Below are 18616 nucleotides of genomic sequence, written 5' to 3' on the forward strand. Positions count from 1 at the left end.
ATATGGCTATTAAAAAGAAAAAAATCTGGGCAATTCTCTTCAAAAATTCTGCTTCCTGATGCCAGTCAGTATCCAGGGTATGTTTTATTAGCACAAGATTTAAAAGATTCTGCCTGACTTCTTTAAAAGGGACTTGAAAAGGTAAAGCTATTTGCAGCATTGTTCAGAGGCATTGGAAATAAGTGAATTACACATTCATTCGTGACATATGTTTGTCAAAATCTGGTTTACATTCTTTAATTGCCTTCAGTATACTTTTCACCTACTAATTTTTGCAGTCAGTTTTTGAATTCTATAAACTTTTAGCATTCACAGCATGTTGTGACAAGGAGTTCCATGTGTGCTGTGTGAAGACATGGGATACCCCAATGGGAACATGAGGTAAACTGAAAAGAGCAAGATAAAAGTCAAGTTAAATGTCAGGTATACTTAAAGTCATAGGAGAATATACCTGAGGACAGGTACATGGCCCTTTCAAAAACACCCCAATAAAACAACAAGCAAACAATTGCTACATGATACCAAAAGACATTGTGTTATTTATATGTTAATAAAGCTAGATAATGAAAAGTGTGGATAATGTACTGGAGACCATTCTTGTGCTGTAGCTCACAGCCATTTCAAGACAACAAATCTCTGAAAACTGAAGTAAAGAAAAGGTTTTCAGAGAAGTACCTGTTTTAGAAATATTATCATATTGATAGAGCCTAAGTTTGTAGAAGCTACATATGTACCTTTGCAATATGATTAATAAAGTGTGTTTGAAAGGTACCAACAATAGCCCATCAGAAAAATGACTGAAGAAAAAAACAAAGTAGAAATGTCTACACAGAGGTATTTATACAGCTCAAACAGGAACAGATTATCAGTTTTTGGAATGCATGAGGAAACTCCTCTGGAAAATGCCTCTTCAATTTCAAAACTATGCCATCACCAAAAGAATAAATCAATCTGGAATGCATATGTAGTAATGAAATTTTTATAACAGGCATAATTTCAATTACACTTCTAGATAGTTAACATAAAGTTTGATTAATTATTTTTCCTAGCTGAAAGCATCTTAAAAATTTCCTTTGATAGCACAGTGAATTACACTCTCCCTTCAAATTAAGTTTTTTGAAGCCCAGAAGTAAGTGAGACATCCTGTACTTTTTCTCATGTCAGTTGGTGCCTTGTTTAGTCAGGTGCCCTCCATCCATGTCTGCTGTAGTGACACCACGTCAAGGACAATGTGTAGTACAGTCTCAGTGAGGGAAAAGAGTTCTTTGTGCCTCACTTCTCCAACCCAGGCAAGGTTGTTTCCTCCATATATTCTGAGCAGCTTTGCTTGGTTGAGTTTTAAGTCTTACTTATGAAGTTCTCCTTTCCCTTGGCAGGCAGTTTTACAAGTTTAATGGAAAATGAGGAGAGTCAAGAGCCAAGTTCCACACTGACAACCCCTCAAGAGCTGTAATGTACCGCAACATTTGTCAAACTGATCCCCTACTGATCCTCTACTGATGTACTCCTTTAACTTCAAGAACTCACTGTACTCTTCATAAACGCTGGACAATGAAATATGGAATTAGAGCTATATTCTGACATGCACTGCAGTTCCCTCTGAATCAAAAATGTCTTGGTAAGGAGAACAGCGAAGTCTGCAGAACATGGTAGGGTGGCTCAGCTGGCAAGAAGAGAGAAGAGGCAGAGGGTGAGCAGCCTCTGCTTGCAGGTCAGCCTTGGAAGCTTGTTCTAGAAGAAAATCTACCAGCCATGGAGCGGTATCCCAGTAATGTCAAGTGAGTCTCTTTCTCCCTCTCAGAGGGTCCATAGGAGCCACCCAGTTATTTAGAGGGGAATAAGATGTCAGGCTCTTACTGCAGTCCAGTGTTTCAGCATTTTCACAGCCCTCACATCCATTGAAAAGATTGCAACTACAGCATTTCTTTCACATATGAGAGAAGCAGCTTGCCAATTCTTAAAATTGTGCCTCTGTTTAGGAATTAATAAAGATGTGAACATGTAACAGAGAAAAGACCATAAAACCTGATTTGGAGGCTGGCTCCTCCAGAAAGACATTGTGTGATGCTGGGGGGATGAGGATTCCTGGTCACTTGACAGTATAAGGCAGCGAATGAGATAAATCACTGGAATTTAGCTGAAGACAGTACAGGACATGCAAACAGCAGGTGGGTTCTAAGTGTCGGATCCAAGGTTGTTCAGCTAGAACAGTGACTTACAGTGGCCACTGCTTTAGCTCAGCTGCACCTTCAACCCTGTGAGAGTCACCTCTACACCATTCCACTTGTGACTATATCCATGCTGGCTCAAAACCTCCTGAGGAAGTTGGATCCTCCATTCCCTGTTGATACTTCTGTGGATAAGAAATTCTTCCATTAAAAGTTATTTATGTCAGCACTCTGTCTTCCCAATGCCTAGCTTGGTTCATTATGGCAGCACAAAGGAAGGGCTACAGCCTAGTTTATTTCTTCTGCTTGACTTGAAAGTACCAGAATTAATGGTGCATATGGTGACATGGCTGCTTGTAGAGATAAAGAGGAGATGCAGGGTTGAAATTCAAAAAGATGACAGTATTTAAAATGCATTCTCTACCGTCAGGGCTAAGACACTTTCAGCAGCAGTTCAGAGTCTTATATGTACTTTGTTTTTGTAAAATACTATGTTGTCAATAAAGAAAAAAAGAGTTAAAACTAGCTGGTGGAAAATGATTTGCTGCCAAGGAGATTTAACTGTTCAGGAGATGGACTATGACTTGCTGCAATGGATGTTTAGACATAGAAGAAGATGACGAAAGATGTAGAGCCATTGCAGCCCAAAGTGTTTCACAAAGGAGAAAAGCATAGCAGAAAATTTTATTTGGAGATTTTTAATAGTGTTCTCCTTCCTTGGCCCTTCCCCATCCTTTTTTACAGCTCTGAGGACCTCATACTCAGAGTGGTTAAGTGGAACATATCTATTTCCTTTTGAACTCATTGTCTGAAGTATTCTGTGACATTATCATATTTTGATGCTAATAATAGAAATAAACTCAGTCTAGGAAGCACTTACAACTTCTATGTTCCTTCTGCCCCTAATTTTTCTATTTCCTTTGGGTGTCAGTCATAGACACTTCTCCTGACCACAGAGCGGTCACTTAAGCAGCGGAGTCCCAGTATTTTCAACAGGACACACAAGAAAACAAGAGAAACCTCTCTAGGCTGAGAAGATCTAAGCCATGAATAGATGTTGAGACTGGATTAAAATGACAAAGAGTTAGACTGGTATTTGCAAGGCTTGCATCCTCAGTAATAAGACCCCTTTCCTGTCCATACACCCTCACAGATGGAGTTCTCAAGTCACCAGATGTATTTTGTGCAGAGGTGTAGAGGGTGCCCCTGAAGGAACAGGACAAAATCAAAGCTCTTCAGACTTGCTTGGCCTCCTGTGGTATTCACATTCTCTGAACAGAGAGAGACATGATTCTCTCTCCCAAGATTTTTCCTGGGAAGTTGTGACATGCAGTAGAAAGCTCAGAGAAAGAAGAAAACAACTATTATCTCTATTTGTTGAGCCTGTTGTTTGGCACATGTGGAATGTGTTATGGAGATTGCTTACCAAAGAGTGATTTGTTAATTGGACACTGGTGATGATTGGATTGATTGGTCAATTGGGTCAAAGTTGTGTCATGACTGTCTGGAGACGGTCTCGGGTTTTTCTTTAGTGTCTCTTTAGTATGATACAGTTCTAGTATAGTATAGTATTAATGTCATATAATTTAGCTTAATAAAAACAATTTATTCAGCCTTCTGCAACATGGAGTGAAAGCACGTTATTCCCCCTTCAAGGGACACTGCTTCGATAGGCCTTCGTGGAGAACTTTCTGCTAACCTGGAATAAAGTTCTGCGCACGGGAGTGGGAGGGTCAGCTCAAAATGTGACAAAATGCTGTGGTGCAGGAGGAGCTGTGGACTCTCCACATTCAGCCACTGAAGAGAGCCCCGTGTTAGTTAGCTGCTCTATTCCACTTCAGCAAACAAACTACAGCACTGGGTAGAAAATGAGTGTTCGTTGTCTGTGGATGTATGAAAGCAGATACATAAGAGGAATAGAATGAGAGTGGGAATTCAGTCTCCCTACCATGTTTTTTCAGTGTCAATGAATAAAATGTCACTGAAATATGGGTGGAGAAAAAGTAGAGTGAGAGGTGAAGCTATGTGGGCTGGATACACTGAAACACCTGTGAGCATAAATGTGCAAATGGAGCCCAGATTCATGCTTGATTTCATAGACTTCTAAATGAAAAAAATAGATTGTATTGGAGATGAGGTGGCTGTTTGTAGTAAACAGATACCATGATAGATGGGACAATCCTTTTGCCTCACAGATCATATATGGTGGTTTACATCTGATATCACATTAACTTTGTCCACTCACATGACAATTCCTTCAAACAAGTGGGGACTTAAGGTGGTAAGTAGCCATTACGGGTTTGCCTCCAGGGCCCCTTACAAGTCCTTCCCAGATTTTGATCAAGACATAACTCCCAGGCTGATTCCCTTAGACACTGCATCTGCTTGGTTCCAGCATAAATGTAAGAGCAACAGATGATTCACAGATTTTTGGCCCTTTTTCCTGAGGATCTAAAAGACCATGATTGTTTATCTGTGAATTGAGATTTTGTGTGTGTTAATAAGGAAAATAAAGCTGCAATAAACCTATTTTTATAAGTCATCCTCAAACATATTTTCTTTCTTTCCTAGTGGATTTGTTGTGCAAATAATGCAAGGAACTTTTAGAAAAAGATGCTGGCCACTTTCAGAAGAAGACAACACTGTATATTTATTTATGCTAACATTCACATATCTTTCCCTTTCCAAGAGCAACATGGGTCTTATCCAGTTTTCATAAATAATTGTTATGCCATGACAGCAGTATGTCTTTATTATTATGTTTTGCTGTATCTTCCTATCTTCTGTGAAACTCTGAGTTGATAAAATAGATACTATTTCTTATCACACAGTTCTGTAACATCTTGATTTCCTATATATATTTTTCAGGTCACATTTGAAAGTGTTATTTTTTAAAATTATTTTTGTTTTCAATGAAGCCATTGAAATAGATACTGAAAACTCTTGATACAACAGCCTAGTAGACATCTGCTTAATGTCCTTCTCTACAATTCATCCCTTTGACTTCCATGGACACCACCCCCCCCCCCCCCCCCACCAACTCAACTGTACTGTGAGGAAAGCAGATCCCTCAAACTAAGTGGAAAATTCTTCTGACTTCAAGTGGCCAGTGGGCTTCAGAGGGGAGGGTATGTAAAGTTCATAAATGCCCCTTGAAAGTTTATAAATGCTCACTGCAGAATTGAGTCCTCTAATTTTATAAGCTTTTTATTTTCACTATCTATACAGAAAGTCTAAAGTGAAGTAATAAAGTTTTATTAGCATGACTGGGCAAATGTCTGAGCTACTGGTCTGTAGCAAAGGCCTGGAGGCATCCAGATAGGTCATCCAGAACATGAACCATCTCCCAGTATAAAGGGTATGGTATATATAGCAGATGGTGGTAGGAAAAGGCACTTTGCAAAGATACTTAAACTATGCTAAGGGCAGTTTTCACTGCTTACTACAGAGCCCTCTGCCTTGCTACCGAGGTACCAGAATGCAAAAGTGTCTGGAAGCTAACCAGTAAGTTTCTGACTTCCCTGACAATTATTTATAACTGCTTTTCCATGAACAGTAGTACCTTGGTTAAGAGCTGTGCCATCTGTCAGAAGATCAGCTATAGAGGTGGGAATATCTATTTGCATTTGCACAGAGCCTTCAGTCCTGGCTTTGTAGCATGTTGTGATTCCAAGGAAAGAACACTATATTGCCTTGCTGCCTGAGTCACTGGCAGGTATGGGGAAGGCTGTGAGGACAGGCAGAAGAGCATTGGGGAGATGGAGTCAGTGAAAAATCTGTATTTGAAAAAGGAACATTTGCTGATAATGGGAGGGCTTTGCTTGTTCAGCCTGTATGGCAGCAGCAGTTTGGAAGTGTCAGAAGTTTACAGTGTCCACACTAGACCATGAGGATACTGATAAGTGGGACAGGCTGCAGAAGAGGCTTAAAAATGCCTAGTGAATGAAATGTAATTTCACACAGCTAAAACTGTCACACTGCCATAAATCCCTTATATGGGCATATCTATTTCTATTTCGATATCTGTACAGGCATGCTTTCATGTCCCATTAAAATGTGCTGTTGGATTCATAAAAACATGAGCCATACCACAAGTCCTTAGCTGGCCTCAGAGCAAATGCAATTTCTTTTAACTGTAAAACTTTAAATTTACTTTGACTTTTTCTTCATTAATTGATCCTAACTTCTATGCATATATGTGCTACCACAATTAATCCTAAGGATACAATTTAATATGAGAAATAACCTGATGGCTCCCAAACCCAAGGTTTCATCTGCATTGCACAAACGTACCTGCTCCTGCCCCTGTGCCTCTGCACCTTGCCCAGGAAAATAAAAATTTGAAGACTAACTCAAATAATAATTGGACATACCCCATATGCTATTCTTTGCTCATCAATTTACATGTTTATTCAGCTAATAGCCATTTCTTGAGCAGCTGTGCAAACCAAAACCTCACCCATACAAAAGTTACAAACAAGTAACACATTGAGCAGTAAAGAACAACCCAGCCGATCTTGAAAATGGAACCTTGCAGCGATCCTGAATTAGAATCACAGAATCATTTAGTTTGGAAAAGACAACTAAGATTATTAAGTTCAACTGAATTGCCTCAATTTTTACAAAAATGAGCTCTGATTTTGGGTAAGGATGAGTTTTGTGGTTCTCTGCATCTGCTGGCCTGCACAGGATAGAAAGGGGACTAAACCTAGTTTAAAATATCTGTTTTCTCCGTTTGAATAGTCGAATCTCAAACATGCTATGTTTGGCCTTAATTTTAAATAGTACTTACACAAAGGTCCAAATTAGTCAGTAGATATGATCATAGCTGTCAATACATACCAGTTTATCTCAAGTGCAACAGTTTCTTCCTGCTTTGTCCTTTCATAAAACTTTCAAAAGGGCCTTCATTTCACTGTTAAATTTAGATTTAGGTTCTTTGAACTTAAAGGCATGCTTCTCTCAGCACAACTCCTTTAGTAATAACCAAGTTTACTGATTCACTTGGCCCTTGTCCCTGGAGAGCTTCCTGATCATAGGTTGAAGATGCACATTTCCAATGTCACTTTTTAGTGACTCAAGAGCATTTATGTCCTAAACCAAGTCTGCTTTTTTTTTTTTTTTTCATTTCCTTTACATCCAAATTCCTGCTGAGTGTGGTGGCATGCATCAAGGGAGCAGCATAAATTCCAAGGGCTCTCTAGTCTGACAGTACACTTAGGATAATTCAAGATTTTGATTCTGGCCCTCTCTCTATACTAGAGCTTTTATACATGATGTCAGAATTTGGCACACTTCAGACTAGCAAAATGAAATGAGGTAACCCTAAAGCTTTGGAAACCAGGTCAGAACAAAACAAGGGAGGTGTTGATGATGTTCAGGGTTCAGACTGAACACAGGTCTCCTGAATGTACTCAGAGACACCTAAGCTGAAACACCAACAGAAATGTCACTCATTAACTGTGGTATTAATGTGAAAATTATTTAATATCAGCGCATCAGAAAACCTCTCTGCAAGCTGCAGGCAATTATTTCCTCAAATCTTATACTTACCTTCTTATGAGCAGATATATGAGAGCAAGAGGAAAATGGTTTGTCCATCAACAGCAGGCACACATTTATTCAGGTCCTCAGTAACCCTTGGCTGTGGTCAGATACAGAAATGTTTCTATTTTACATCTGAAACAATGACTGCAAAATCCAACCTGCAAAGACAAATTCCTTTTTCTCCTTTGGCCATTTTACATTTGGTCTCGAGTACTCAATGTGACACGCCATAGTCTTTTAGGGTGAGGACAATCAGTTTAAGGATTGGAACTGAAACTACATTATTGTGTATAAACCACTCTACATGGTTCCTCCTCGGTGTGCTCAACATTTGAAATGCCATGGGAGAAGGCCTAACTCCATATACTCTGCACAAGTCCCTGGACTGCCTCTCTTTCAGAGGTCTGAATTAAATTTGGGCAGAATTTGAAGGATCTTCAGCTCATGGGGAAACATCGGTTTTCTACGGTTTGAACTAGAGTTTAAATTTTATGTGTCTATCAGATTCCTGACTTGCTCATGTATGTATTTGTTATCTAGGATAAACACAAGGCCTTTCCAGGTCACTGGGAAAAAAAAACATTTCATTTGAAAAATGACATTAAAGCGATATGAACTATAGGAATAAAACAAGAGATGAGACCAAGGTTCCCATTATAATGGAAACAGCTTTGGAAGAAGTAAAAAATATAAAACATTCAGATTTATTTATGTAGTTCTTTCTGAACACAAACATTCGATACTTTTAATTACTACAGAATCTTTATAAACCTAAAGGACTTCCATACCTTCGAACAAAACTGTCTTTATCAGTCTGGAAGATTTTGACTACCTGTTGACAGCAAAGCTTAATCTAACCCAGCCTTCAGAGATTTTTAATTATGAGCAAGTTCTGTGCATGCATTTGGATGTTCAGCTCTGCTTTGGACATCTGTGTCTTCCTTTTTATTGCCCTTTCAACTATAGTGGACATAAATAAAAACATTAAGCATTTAACATGAAAAATTTCCTTCCTAGAATATTTTGTTACATTTTTTTACTTCTTACTTAGACTTTTGGTTTTTAACTAGAAGCTGCTTGTTGATTTATAAGACACAATTTTCTTATTCTATTAAAAATGTTCTACTGCACAAGCAAGGATGCCAGGTTTTTAATCTAAATATTACCCCTTCCTCTATTTATATATGACAGCCATTTGTGGAAACTTCTTTTCACATAGAATTAGTCTGATGCTTATTTGCTGTACATGCAGTACTGATTTTTTGTGTAAGGATAAAAGGACCAGAGTCTGCTTTAGAAAGCCTAAACCCAAGGAGAAACACAAATGGAAAGAAAGGAAATGGAACATGAAAATCTTAACTTGGTGCTGATTACTCAAGCAGTTTCAATTTTTATTTTTTCATCTGGAAATGTGGCTGAAGCAGTCATGCTGCCTGTGAGTGCTTTAGGGGAGGTATTTCACTAAAAGTTTTTGATCCCTGGCCAAAGAGAGATGTCTGGACTTCAGCTCAGAGCACATAACACAAGTGGCTGTACACCCCACTGAGATCTTTAGGGTGTACATGTGTGTGAGGTCAGGCACAGACGTGAGCGACCAAGAGTCATATGGGACAAGAGGCCAAGACAAGACCTTGGTAGGGAAGAATGCTAGAGGAATGATTTAGGAAGAGGCAGGTGGGAGACAGGTAATAAATGCTCTGCTGTTTTAACTCCTCAAATAACAACTGTGCTTTCAGCAAGACATAAATTGACCCCACCCTTACAGTGACTTTGCAAATAAAAGATAACTTTATCATTAATTGCACAGTGAACAAGGGAGAAATTATCGCTTCTTTCTATAATGATGATGTGTATTGGTAGTGTTCTCCTGCTGTCTAAATAAAGGGAAGGCAGAGTGTTGTGGTGCTCTGGCAGTGCTACTGGAATTGGATTAACTCCCTTCCTCCACTTGGCATCACGGAACAGTCACTCTTAATTGTACCTTCTATCTGATTATTAACTGCTTTTGATCATGCTCCATCTCTTCCCTTATCTGTTTTTCATCTTCTGCATTGATTCTCTATAATTGTAACTGACCTGCCTCAAGGCCCCCAATTATTTCCTATTGTCTTTGAGTTCAACAGATTATTTGGGGGATTTTGGTGGCTCCACTCGTCATAGTGCTGCTCACCTCTTTCCTGAAACTGATTTTGTTGCAATTCAGCGCTGGACAAGAGCAGAAGCAGTTCCTACAAGCACTGGCTATTGTGGATGAAGTTTCTGAACCAGCACAACCTTCAGGTGGTGGCAGTCTTCAAATAGCTGGGCAGGCCCAACAGCAAAGTTACTGTGAGCTACAGAATGGGAATCATTGCCCTGCCTGTCCTCAACAGGGCAAATACAAAAATGTAGTGGTGGCTGCCAGCCCACAGATGTTATGTGAAGCAATGATTTTGAATCATGGTCCAGAGGCTCTGGCATAGTGTAAGCAGTGCATGCCACAAGTTATGAAATGCACTCTTAAGAAATGCTTCATATATGCAGTTATTTTCTTCTAAAAACCCTCACATCAACCCTCCAGGCAGCCTGACAGGAGTCGCCTTAACGTCATTGAAGTAAATACATTTCTCTTTTAAAATCCTAGGAGACACACAGCTCTTCTTGCCAGGAAAATCATTAGGACATCACTTGGAGTCTGGAGCAGAGTAAAGGAATAAATGAAAGAGATAATAAATCCCTCTATTCATATTACAGATCATGAAAGGGCAAAAACTGGCAAGCATCTGCCATGTAAGAAACTGGTCTGGAAGTCGGGAAACAAGCAAAAAAGACTGGAGTAACACTTCTCCAGAGGAACAAAAATACCTCAAATCCCTAAGTACTGCAAGTATGCTACACAAATAGATAGGAAATACTCAGTGGAAATAAAATTAATATTGCTTATTAGATCACTAAATACTCTGTGGCAGCCAGCTTTGAGTTGCAGTGCTGAGTACAGCAATGACAGAAATTTCAGACAGAGAAACTGAATACCAAGTCTGTATTGCTACTATCAATTACTTTGCTTTCATTTATAAATAATGCTGGCTTGCTTAGGTTGCCAGTTACGAGCTCTAAGACTATCTGGGGTGATATATCATTCCTTTAGAAAACCTTAGTTTAATACATTACATGCTCTGAAAGGCATCTCTGAAGAAAGAGGCTCTAAGGCCTCAAAGCAAGAATCAGCTGCATGGAAAAAATTTGTCTTCATCCTGTATCAGAAGAGACCTGAGATCTTCTGCCCTTTCCCCTGGGTGAAAACAGATACCGAACTCCCAGAGTACCACTCACCGAGAAGTTGAGCTCACCTGCAGAAATGCTCTGGTCTTTTGGACCCTGGTTCCAGACTCACATTGACTGAACTGAGAAATCACACCCATGAATTCTAAGAGGCCTGACACCCTCCTGAGAGGAGCCCTCCGGGGTAGGACTGTATGGTACATCAGCATCTACACAGGCACACCCACACTATGCAGGAGTCGAGGGCTGGTGGGCTTGGGTTAGGTGAGGTAAATAAAGTACAGGGATTCGCATGTGCAGCTTCAAATGAAACTCTTCCATGCAGCTGATCTGCTTGTTGTAACGTGGGAGAGATTTGGCTCCTTTGAAATTGAGGTCCCACTAAATGATATGCCTACCATTCTTTTGCACTCCAAAATTGACAGTAGAGACACCAAAGACATGTCTTTTTAAAGTCTCTATGCTATGAATAATTGTTAGGCCCTTTTCTTTTGCAGGTTATTCGCTGGTATGCCAATAACATATCTGTTAATACAACATCTGAAGGTCTAGCCTAGTGTGATAACTCTGTTTTCAATGCAGGGATGTTCTTCCATTCCTTTAAGTGGAAGGTGCCTGGGAAGTCTCTGATTTTAACCAATGAATGCATGGAGGTTTCTTAAATGAGGTCATTTTTCTCCTTTTTGTTCTCTCCATGGGATTTTTATCCTTGGTTCTCCTGAAGCTGGAACTTACACAGTTGTGCTGCCTAACAATGCCCTGTAATAACACTTGAACCCAGTGGCCAAATGTAATCACACTTTGCAGAGGGCTGGCAATCTCAAGGATAGCGTATCTGGGGGGAAAAGCAACTGGACAATGAAGGGAGAAGGAGTAAATGCATTCACTGCAGAAGGGTTTCAAGGAGAGGTCAATCACACTGGGAAGCACGAGAGATGTTACACAGGGAGAGAAACATGGGAAACAGCCACTGCTGACTCTCATCATGGAGCAGCTTGTCTGAGGAGTGTTAGCTTCAAAAACCCAGATGAACCATTCACACAGACAACATCAAGTCTGCGCATAGATGAACTTCTGTCAAGATTTCCAATCAGTTCACAAACAGATGGGTGTCCTGGAGTAGTTCAGTTCTGCTCAGTTTTCTTTTATCTACAAAATCAGTTTTGATCTTCTGTGAACAATTTAAATAGAAAGCATTCAGGAGGCAACCCTGGCAATGATCCCTACAAGAATCAATTGCTGAGAGCCTACAACAAGCACTTCCAGAAAAGAGATATCTAGTAAAAAGTAAGTCAGATTCCTTCCTCTCTTGTCATGGATTGTGTTTCTCAGTTTATCCCACTTTACAGAAGAGGATGGCTTTTCTTCTCTACGCAGTCCATATAGCATATGTTGAGGAAAAGTGGTGGCATAATGGATGGTTTCCTGAATAGAAAGCAAATATGCTGATTTCAATATTTCATCCATGTCCTGAAAAAAATTATAACTCATCTAGAGAAATTATGGAGGCATAGGAAGGGAGAGGAGAAGTTTCCATCAGAACCCAGCAAAGTGACACACAGCAGCTGGTGATACCTCCCAGGCATGTTAGTGCTGCTTGCAGCACTCTCCTCCTCCCAGCAGGAGAGAAGGCTTTACACTCCCTTATAATGAAAGGACATCTGATAGCCCAGATTGCTCTGCTAGGCAATGTATCATTTATTTATTGGGACTTAATGGGATTGAATATCTGTCTGCCCCTCCTGGATGCATCCTGCTTTCTGCTCTGTACATGGCCGATAGGCACCAGAAATATTGCAGTGAACAGACACATTGATTTTAGGGACAGATGTTTCTAAAGCTGGATACTCTGTGCTTCTCCCCACATCCAGAAAGCTACAGCAGAAATGGAAAAGATGTGAAGATGCTCCTGATGCACCAGTGCATCATCAGTGAAGATAAACAAAGGTTCTGAAAGGCCTCTGAACTGGAAACAAAGAAATCTCTTCTGTTTGAAGAGATGATGAGAGAGGGTGGCTTGAGGGAGATCAATAAGAGCACAAATGGCAGTAAGAAAACCAGCAGAGAACAGTTGCCAGCTGTCTCGTCTAATCCAAGCAGCACAGGACAGCAAGTGATCTTGTCAAGCAGAAGTTCAAAGGATAGAAAAATACCTATACACACAATATGCCAATAATTTGTGGGCTGCCTTGGCAGAGACCTTTTGTTTGTAGGCTCCAAGGTCATCTGGGCTCAGAAAGACACAGACTGATTGAAAAGAGGGTCATCACCACTGCTTCAGATGAGGAAAGTGTCTGTCCAACTGCTTATCCCTTGGAGTCATTTAGGTCCACATCTTATGCCCAGACATGCCCACATCTCATCCCCAGCCCAGCCTGCGGTGGCTGCTTGAGCATTAGGATTGAGCAACCAGTTCCAGGACTTCCAACCCCATGGCACATAGTGGGGCTTGATGAGGCCAGAGGGGTCCCCTCTTGTTTCTAACTGGAAGAGTGGTCTCAGGATGCAGAGCAATTCCCTGTCTGGAGGGTGTTAGATCAAGAATCCCCACAAGGCTCAGCTGCTTGATCTGGGGAAAAATCCGCATTGCTGTTATGAGATTTCCTTCAAACCATTGGTACAAAACCCCCTAAAGGTAGTTTGTATGCAAAGCATGTGTATTGGGGAGACTGTCCCTTCATCTCAGCCTCCAAGCCCCGCTCCTGGTGCCCAAAGGACATATGATCATGTTCAGGTCATTTGGCACTCTGTACGTGCTCTGGTGACACCTTATATGCCCTGCTCAGGTTGCTCCTCAAATAGTCAGATTGACATTATTTACTGATTGTATTGGTTTGGTTTGGCAACAGGAAAGTCTGTTCAAGATCAACCCTGAGAGCCAAAAGGGAGGGATGCTGAGAGGCTGTGCTTTCAGTACTGTCCCTGAAAAGCTCTTCCTTACCCTTTCCAAATGGATTCACATTGCTGTTGGAGCCTAGAGAAAGCTCCCCTGGCTGCCCCTATTCCTTGCTATACAACATATGACAAGAAGCTCTGTTACAGTGAGCTCATGGACACTCTGTGCCCCCTTCCCCGGGACCCTGTGACTCTGATCAAGATAACCCTGGACCCTCCTTCCTGCCCCAACGGGGTTGGCAAAAAGCCAGAGAAGCCCACCCTGTCCAAAACCTATATAGACCCCTGAGATTTCCTGTTCATCCTCTTTTGCTCCGCTCTCCCCATGGACATCACAGAATAAAGAGAGCTGCACCAACATATATCATAAGAGGTAAGAGCCTCTTTCGGAAATCTTTGCCATCTCCTGATATTCCTCCCCTCAAAGCCTCGGATCTCTGGGCTAGCCTGATAATTTAGGGGGCTGAGAGGGGAGAAACGTCAAAACTCTACCCAGTCTTTCATAGCGAGCTCATAGCTTACAGTTTCAGAAGGTAGCTACAACTGAATGGGAAAACTGTGGATAAAGTTCCTACGGAGGGCATAAGCACATAAAATTTTGATACTCAGTACTTCACACCTAGCTCCAGAGAAATTTAATTTCCCTAGCTTTAAGACAGTAAAGTCCCCTAAGCAGCAGTAAAAGCAGCTTCACTGTAAAAAGGACTGTACAATTTTTAATAAGTATATAGAATTTTTTTCTATTAATCATGTCCTTTCTATGAGGTGACAAATAATTAAGGGTCAAACACACCAGTACCAAAAAGCTGGTTTTCCTCTCCCTGCTCTGTGCTGAGGTTACTTGTACAGGTAGGCCCTCATGTCCAGAAGCAGGTCTGATTTTGCTGGTGGGTCCTCCCACAGCAGCTATTACTCCCATGTTGAAAAAAATTACCTGACAGGTTTCTCTATCTGCTGTTCTTCACCCTGAACTTTCTCACTAATGCTGTTGGTCTTGAAGTACAATACCAGGTAACAGATGTGACAGTAGGTTACAACCTGCCATCTCATCCATGCTCACTGTCTAGGAGGAAGGTACTTATTCACCAAGTAACCCCTTAATCCTTCAGATCAGTGCAATTGTGCAGGTGCATCCTTGAAACACACAGCTTGAAAGACAGCTTCTAACAGCTGCCACACATGTTTAGCTTTTAGTCTCTGTGCAGGCATGAGGGGGATCAATGCCGTCCAGGATACTGCGTGATAGCGAATATTGATTGTCCTGTCTGGCTGGCTGAAATGACATTGATTTATAAATGTGTTTGCAGAAATGTTTAGGAAAGCCTAGACACATGTGCATGCATTCCTTGTGAACATAAATAGAGAAGTGATGTCTGCCTAAATCCATAATCCTCCTCCCATGCCTCCAGCAATATAGAATCCAAACAGCTAGACTTTTGGCATTTCAATGGAATGACACCACACAGGAATCAGCAATGGGTATGTAGGTATACACACAGCTACCCTGCTTCTGTCCAGTATGTCTGGGGGTGCAGCAGCTCTGGATGAGTGTTGGTATCTGTAGGTGAGTCCTGCAGTGCACTGTTGGGGATATAAATAGATATTCAACTAGGAACATTCTGGGTACTTCCAAAAATTATTTCAGATTACGTTCTAAATGAGACAAAGTTTCAGTGAGCCCACATTTTTCAGGCACTTAGAGAAGAAACAAGAAACACTTTCCATCATAAGCATAGCAAGAATTTTCTCACTTGCTGGGCACAAGCACATCCTCTGCGCAGGGCTTTTGGGCAGCAACTTATGGGGAACACTGCCCGCTGAGCACAGGTGATGCACTTTGCCCTGGTTTGGGCTCTGACTGCCCCTGGAGCAGTTGACTGAGATGGAAATCCCCAAAACCAGCAACCAGCAACCAGCAACAACACAGGATGTGAATATGGTTGCTTTGTCCAGGAGCAAGTCCAGTTGCCCCTCTCAGAAGCACCCCACTGGCAGCAGCACAAGACACAGCTGGAGGCAGGCAAAGACCAGTGGGATATGTGGTGGGAGAGAGCACTGGATGAGCAGCAGGATCTCTGAGCAGCTGTAAAAGCAGCAGGGAGAGACAAGGAAGGAAAAGATGAAATGCAGTAGAGAAACAGAGCAACAGAAAGAGAAGTGAAGAGAAACTTCATCAGGCAGCAAAACTGCATTCTTTGCTACCCTCAGGGTGCATTGAAAGCTTTCCTTCCTCTTTCAAAACTCATCAGCTTCATCCAGGTCCCCGTGCCAGAGTTCTGGGTCCCTGAGGATGTGTGTGAAATCAGAAATAAGCCACATTTCCCCAATTTTTTGGCCCCATACATGTAATGTGATCATTGTAATCAGGGTGCTCTTGCTGTGAGGGGCCCTGGGGAAGTGCCCCTGTGGCTCTGCACTGCCTGAAGAACAGGGAGGTGAGGAAATGCTGCAGCCCCCAGCACTGCCCCTACAACTCCAGTCAGGGCTGCAGGCCAGGTTGCTGTCGCAAAGGTCAGTGGAACATTCTCTCCATCTACTCAGCAATGGCCAGATACTGCCTCCCACAGTCCAGCAGCAGAAACACCTCTAGGGAAATAATCCAACTTTAGGAAAAAAATGGCAGTTATGTGCATTGAGGTAAACGGGGTCACTGGGACAAAAGAGGGTTTGGAAACAGTCTCAGGTGCAGTAGTTCTGGGAGATTGGAGGGGAGCAGCAAAATACTGTGGAGCTTCAGACCCCAGCCATCCTTTGTAGGAGTAGCTGATGGCCTTTGCACCCACCCAGCTGCATCCCATACACAGCTTTGGAGCACAGCAGGCAGCCACACTGCTATGTGTCCCCAAGAGTACCAGGGCCTCAGCTCAGATCCTGTGACCTCTGACAGAAAGTCTCCAAAGCATCTTACCCATCCTCAGAGCCACCTGCCAATGATTCATATATTGATAACTGCATTTTGCAATAATGGCATTTACAGTGACTTTACTTAGTAAAGAGAAAGCAGCTGCTTACAGGGGCACAGAAATCAAAGGTCATCAGTAAGACCTTCAGCCCTGTACCCCCCCCACTTCAGAGGGTGCTGCTGTCCTGGGGCCGTGGGAAGGAACAGCCTGCTCAGCTCTGTCGGCCTGGTGCACTGAATGATGCTATTGTTGTCACAGCTGAAGAAGGGAGATTGGAATTGAATTTTAGAACTTCATGAAAATCTGGCCAGGGAGGAGAATAAATATACTAGATAAAATCTGTTTCTGCACATGTGTATTTTAGGGCTAGAGAAAGTCTTTCTAGAATTATCAAATATGACCATGTCAAAAATAATGTGTCTGTGTCCATAAAGCTGCCACGTCTCTGTGTGCCTCTCCTTGATTGCAGTTTGCGTAAACTACTTAAAAAGATAAATTAGGCTCCCTTATTTAAAAGACAGCAATGAACAATCCTATGATCTCTCTTTCTGACAGCTGTCATTATACAGATGTCTCTCATTTCACTGAATATCCTTGGCAAGAAGAGTCCTACCCAGCAGGAGCGAAGGATGAGTGGTGGGGAAGGGTGGGATTTTTACTGAACTCTGTGCCATGAGTCTCAAACAGGGTCTTTGAAGCCATTGGGGCAGATTGAAGGCTGAATTAGTTGTTTTCTCTCTTCAGTTCAGGGTTTCAGGTTCAAATTGTGCATGTCAGATCATAAGCAGGTTCATTGTTTTGTGAGGTGGTTGGTGATCTTTGCCATGCACCCTGCCAAATCCACCAATCTTGATACTTATTTCTCAGAAGGAATAAATCTAGCTACACATTCACAGCAGCTTATAAATGCAACGAGGACATCTTTGAGCTAGTATGATAAATTAGGAACAGAAACAAGTTCTTTATAACAACTGGAACATATTTTGAGACCCAGGCCTGGAATTCACAAGTATCTCCACAATTTCTGCTTATAGCAGTAGTAAATGCTAAATAGTGGTGTTTCATAAGGGTGCCTTGGGTTCGTAAGTGTCATCATCCATTATGGATGCTGATTCCAGGCATTCAGATCAATATAAAGATGTACTGATACTGAAATTCTAATGCATAGCCATATTCTAAAATGTTCCAATCCCAGAAAGATGGCAGCTAAACATAAAAGTGCTGTAAATGCTCCTAACCTGTCTTAGTGAAACACAATGTTCTATAGAAATTTTTCTAAAATTTCTATAATTTCTATATAATTTTTCTAATTTCTAGCCTTCCTTTGAATATTGATTCAGACAACATTTGAATTAGTTGTATCTCCATTCAAACTGTTCACCTTGTCTCTCTGAAGACCCATTTTTTAAAGTCCTGTAGCTAAGTAGCCAAAAGTAGAACTATTTCAACTGTGTACCTTTTTAAAGCCAGATTGCTATAGATAAGATTTTCTCAGAAGACAGGATAGCTTACACTGGTGGTTTAATGGCTGTACAAGTAGGTACAACACAGAGATAAACTGATACTAAAATCTGCTTGTTTTCAGCCCTTGTCCTCAAATTTCTCTCACTTCCTTTTCTCTTGAGAATCTTAGCACTTACAGTTATTCTATCAGGAAAAGTCTCCATCATCTTTTCCCACTTACCAATGTTTACTGGAGCCAGAGAAATATTTCTGCCCCTGGATGAAGACTGAATGCATTATTTTTCCTGTTTCCTGAATAATTTAGACTCCATTTCAAAATGCCCCTTAGCATGACCTGTTGGTGCAAAGTGAGCCTGGCCACAGTCTCTGGAGCTGTGC

The sequence above is a fragment of the Taeniopygia guttata genome, chromosome 1, assembly GCF_048771995.1.
Source record: "Taeniopygia guttata chromosome 1, bTaeGut7.mat, whole genome shotgun sequence".
Lineage (NCBI taxonomy): Eukaryota > Metazoa > Chordata > Aves > Passeriformes > Estrildidae > Taeniopygia > Taeniopygia guttata.